Below are 6,251 nucleotides of genomic sequence, written 5' to 3' on the forward strand. Positions count from 1 at the left end.
GTTGGAATTCCATGTCCACTCATGAAGTCAACATTTTCAAACTAGTTAAGTATATGGAATTACGATTCAATTGTTGTTAATAGAAAAAGTTGAATATTCGTGTATGACTTACGAAAATATGAAGAATAGATGGCCATTGAAACTACCGTTCTATAACCACAATCCATTGGAATCATCATTATTTTATGTAAAAATTTAATTTGACTAGGAAATACAGATAAATACAGATTTTTTAAACAAAGCAATACAAATTTTCTATGAAAACATCTGGCATCTCTGGCAACGTTGCCAGGTACACCGATTTCTCGATATTTATACCGATTTTCGACCTCTATACCGCAATACAGATGTACTCCCAAAATTCCGATAATTCACTGATCATACAGATAAATACCGATTTTGGATTTTTGTTGAGATAAGCATGAGAAAAGGTTGTTGTAACTGAGCTCCGGTGACATTCTTCTGGTACTTATTTAGCAGAGATCCTTTCTTGTGAGCATGGCGCCCCAGGCAGGTCCGCATGAAATCTCGTACATGGAAGATAGGGGAAAGAAATGTCAAATTCGTGTGTGCCAAAATCATGTCAATTGTATGGGAGCAGCACTGCGCTCCCATACAATTGACATGATATGTTGAAATGATGCTGTACGATGTCGTTGCTGAACTGAAGATTGAATTCGCTCCAAGCTGATAGGGTCTGAAGTAAAAGAGGGAAATGTCAAATTCGTGCGCGTCAAAATAGCAGCACTGCGCACCCATACAATTGGCATGATATGTTGAATATGATGCCGTACGATGGCATTGCTGAACTGATGATTGATTTTGCTCCAAACTGACAGGGTATGTCACCACCCACTCAGCACGTGATAATTTTTTGTTGGTCGTAGAACGCTTGTTGAACGACATACTGCACGAAATAATCGTTCAGTTTGCAGGAAAGGTTTGTTGTTGTTTTTTCTCTTGCGAAAATAGTATGAAAAATAGGTTCATACAGTTCATATAGAAAGAAAATTTGTTGTTATTCTACGTGAAGTAGAAGTATTGTACAGGTATGCAGTGTTAGTTTAAAAAAATAAGTGGAAAAAACTTCAGGAATTCTCCAGTAAAACTATCTAATTAACTAACTCCAGCTCCAATTTCTCATATTGAAAATGGCTCAACAATGGACCTATGTCTGCCGGGTCTGTTGAACAAAAAAAATGGCATTCGGTTCAACGGTCTGTTTCAAAATCGGCAAACGAAGGTCTCGTGTTGGCCTCCCGTTGAACGATTGATTGGACGTTCATTGGACTAACGTAGGACCACCGTTGAATGTTTTTTTTCTAAGAGGGTAGCGAGCTCTGGCTTGTATTGAAGAATCCAATCAGAGTAATCACCACGAGATAGCGTTATGGTGATTCTTTTGACATATCCCACGTACTTCGAAAAATTTTGGACGATTTTTGTCTTTCTCATATAGAAAGGTTATGCAATCACTTGAAAAACCGACCAGTGAAAATTGGCCCGGAGTCATATACCATTCGACTCAGTTCATCGAGCTGAGCAATGTCTGTGTGTGTGTGTATGTGTGTGTATGTGTGTGTATGTGTCAAATAATCTCACTAGGTTTTCTCGGAGATGGCTAAACCGATTTTAACAAACTTAGATGCAAATGAAAGGTCTCAAGAACCCTTACGGAATTCCTGAATTTCATCCGGATCCGACTTCCGGTTCCGGAGTTATAGGGTAAAGTGTATTACATATTGTACACCGTCACTTAAACCGGCGAAACAAAATATGTAAAAAAATTTCTACACTGGTATCAAAACTACACAAATCGATAGTCATTATCAGTAGGCAACTAAACAAATCGATTCCGGCTATCCTGGTTCCCGTTATCCGGTTCCGGAAGTACCGAAAATAGTGGTCATATATACCAAAATGGATCTCACTCACTTTTCTCAGCGATGGTTTGACCGATTTCCACAAACTTAGATTCAAATGAAAGGTCTCGTGGTCCCATACGGAATTCCTGAATTTCATCTGGATCCGACTTCCGGTTCCGGAGTTATAGGGTAAAATGTGTTCAATATTGTACACCTTCACTTAAACTGGCGGAACAAAACCCGTAAAAAAATTATAAACTGGACTCCAAACCGTTATTCCCAATCTTAAGGTCAATTGAAAGGCCTTATGGTCCGACCAAAAGTTACTGCATATTTTCGGATGCAACAAACATATAAATCGTAACTTACAGTGCGTACTAGTAGAGTTTGTATGTCATGTTAGTTGGTGGCCGTACGAACCGACTTTGATTATACCGGTTCTCGGGTTCCGGTGCCGGAAGTGCATATAATAGTAAACCCACTTCGTTTTCTTAAGGATGACCTATGCAATCAAAGCACTGTTTTATTCTGTATGTTATGCACAAACAATCTCTTGGTTTCTTTCAAAAATCGAAGAGAAAAATTTTGAATAGAATACCACAATATTATATACATGAGAAAGGCATCATTACACCACTAGGTGGATTAAAACAGGTTTTTTTTTAAAAAAAAAAGCTTTATTGGGTGCAGACACATTTTATGCAAACTTGCAATCGAAAATATCGAAACTTTTCTGGTCACCCGGCCCATCGAGAGTCGTTTTGTACCGGCCTCCTGTCACGATGCCATCTTGAAGAGATCAAAATCGGAACATCAAAATCAGCTGATTGCAACGTAAACAAACAGTAATACATTTGTTTTACGCGTTCACCTTGTTTAGTGCACCAAAATTAGTGAATTTTGTGTCGACTCTCTCACAATAACTTGTCGGTTTACCTAAAATACAGCAGACAGTGTTTTGGGACATCAAGTGGAGATAATTTTCACAATTTGAGAGTCGCGATGAGTATCAAAACATCGCAGTGTTTGGGGCTCGAAACGCGAGAAGCTCAACTTAATCGGTATACTTTCAAATGGCTGGTGCTCACATACCAGTGTCAGATGGGTGTTTTGTACATATGCGAGAGAGCAATGTAATACGCCCCGCTTGTGAGGAATTCTGGCAACCGTCAGAAGGCTGGCTGCATTCCGGCTGCTGTCAAAATTGTCCAGGCGAAATTGCGTCATTATCTCGCCGTACGTGTCTTGTTTATTGTCCTACTCCTTCTTTTTTCTTTTTTTATTCTACTTCATTTGATATTCGTCAATCCCGCATGTACGTACAAAAAACGAATCTTGAGAATATACGTACCACATAAAAAAAAACCTGAAAATGTGCATAAAAAACCGCATAACTCTGAAACTTCGCATAAAAAAAACCGCATAACTCTGAAACTTCGCATAAAAAAACCGCAGAAGGGAAACTGCATAGCTCTGAAAATTCGCATAAAAAAAGTCGCGTAAAAAACCGCATAAAAAAGATCTCAGTGTATGGGTATGTTTGGTATTGAGTAAGCAATGATATTAGCAATAACATTTTCCATGATTGGTATATATGAAAGGAAATTACATATGTATCTTTTATTGAAAAAATAAAATGTATCTTTTATTGAAAAAATAAAACCAAGACGCTTAAAATGTAAAACCGATTCAAAACGGTTCTGCCAATCTTGTATGGCAAGATCAAATTCTAATTCTAAGATTCGAAAAAAAAGCCGAGTTTTTATTTTTTTTCTTATGAATCGAATAATAACATACAAAAACGTGCAAAAATTCGGAAAAATCGATTATTAATGATTCAGTAACTTTCTGTGGTATGTTTGATTGATATTTATGGAGAAATCGTAAGATGAAATATCAAATTCGAAGAAGTGAGGTTGGGTGCTGTTTTAATATCTGTGACATTCTTTGTTTATTTTGGACGATTTCTTTTAAAAAAAGCTATATTGGGTGCAGACACATTTTATGCAAACTTGCAACCGAAAATATCGAAACTTTTCTGGTCACCCGGCCCATCGAGAGTCGTTTTGTACTAAGACAAGACCTGACATCTGGGGGGGCTGCTTTTGTTCCAAAATGGACCAGTTTCTGATTGGCTGATTTTGATGTTGCCACCTGCACATTGTGAAAAGGAAAAACTTTTGCAGGGTACGCGAGCAATGATGCCAAGCATAAAGAAAATCAGAAAACAAATTTATTAAAATGTATAATTTTAGCTCACCAATGAAAATGAAAATTTTCGGAGAATGTTTCAATCTCATTGGTAATAAATGTTTATAGTGGCAGGATGTTTTTCAATCTCATTGGTAATTAATGTTTATAGTGGCAGGACTGTGTAATTAAAATAGGCATCAAGCCGTTTTTCTTTTTAGTGAATTAAAGTGTAACCAAAAAAGATTTGTTAAATTAGTGTAAACTAGAAAGTGTGTTTAGTTTTACGAGAAGAATGAACTGTTGTGTTCCACACTGTGGTGGCATTAAGCATTCCATCCAAACCTGACTTTTTCCGGTTTCAAAAAGATCCGTTAATACGTCAACAATGGATTCGATTTTTCGTTCAACATGAGATATTTCGTGTTTTGTCATCAAAGCTCAATTAATTGTTTTTAAGCATTAATAATAAAGAAATGCATTCACCAAAACATGTTTTATGTTTATTTCAAATCAAAAACCTAAAGTCTAAAAATTTAAATGTAATATTTTTTTCCTAGCATAGTTATTAAAAAAAACCTGTAAATATGGCTACACTGTAGCCGATACGTTGGTATTTATTCCACAGGGCGAAAATGACGAGAAGGATGATTCGGAAGGAAGAATAAGAAGCCAGTTGTCAGGTCTTGTCTTAGGTTTTGTACATATGCGAGAGAGCAATGTAATACGCCCCGCTTGTGAGGAATTCTGGCAACCGTCAGAAGGCTGGCTGCATTCCGGCTGCTGTCAAAATTGTCCAGGCGAAATTGCGTCATTATCTCGCCGTACGTGTCTTGTTTATTTCCCTACTCTTTCTTTTTTCTTTTTTTTTTATTCTACTTCATTTGATATTCGTCAATCCCGCATGTACGTACAAAAAACGAATCTTGAGAATTTACGTACCGCATAACTCTGAAAATTCGCATAAAAAAACCGCATAACTCTGAAAATTCGCAGAAAAAAACCGCATAACTCTGAAACTTCGCATAAAAAAAACGCACAACTCTGAAAATTCGCATAAAAAAGTCGCGTAAAAAACCGCATAAAAATAGACCTCAGTGTATGGGTACCGTCACTTAAACCGGCGAAACAAAAGACGTTAAAAATTTTCTAAACTGGTCTCAAAACTACACGAATCGATAGACATTATCAGTAGGCAACTGAACAAACCGATTCCGGCTATCCTGGTTCCCGGTATCCGGTTCCGGAAGCACCGGAAATAATGGTCATATATACCAAAATGGATCTCTCTCACTCATTTTTCTCAGCGATGGTGTGACCGATTTCCACAAACTTAGATTTAAATGAAAGGTCTTCTGGTCCCATACGGAATTCCTGAATTTCATCTGGATCGGATTTTTGGTTCCGGAGTTATGGGGTAAAGTGTGTTCAATATTGTACAACGTCACTTAAACCGGTGAAACAAAAAACGTAAAAAATGTTGTAAGCTAGACTCAAAACCGTCAAATCTTAGGGTCAAATGGTCTTATGGTCCCACCAAAAATTACTGCGTATTTTCAGATAGAACAAACATTTGAATCGTCATTTAGAGTGCGATGCAAAATTCTATAAAATCTTCAAAATTTGAATAAAAACTAGTAAAGTTTGTACGTCATGTTAGTTGGTGGCCGTACGAACCGACTTCGATTATACCGGTTCTCGGGTTTCGGTGCCGGAAGTGCACATAATAATGAGCCCACTTCGCTTTCTTAAGGATGACCTACGCGAGCAAAGCTATGTTTCATTCTGTATGTTATACTACTCAAAACACAAGCAATCCCGTGGTTTCTTTCAAAAATCGAAGAAATTTTTTTTGAAAAGAATACCACAGTAACAGATCGGCTGAAAAGTTCGTATCGTTTCTATGAGAGGGCGCCACTAGAATTAAATCCATACCATTTTCAGTTAGTATCAACCTTCAAAAGATACGTGTATAAATTTGACAGCTGTCTGATTATTAGTTTGTGAGATATTGCATTTTGAGTGAAGCTACTTTTGTTATTGTGAAAAAAAAATGGAAAAAAACCCTTCTTAATCCACATAGTGGTGTGATAATGCCTTTCTCTTTTTTTATAACAGTCTCATGAAAATGTATTTCATAATTTTATTAAATAATTTCGGATACTAATTTCGAAACTAATTGATTCAGATTGATTC

This window comes from Malaya genurostris, chromosome 3 (assembly GCF_030247185.1).
Source record: "Malaya genurostris strain Urasoe2022 chromosome 3, Malgen_1.1, whole genome shotgun sequence".
Lineage (NCBI taxonomy): Eukaryota > Metazoa > Arthropoda > Insecta > Diptera > Culicidae > Malaya > Malaya genurostris.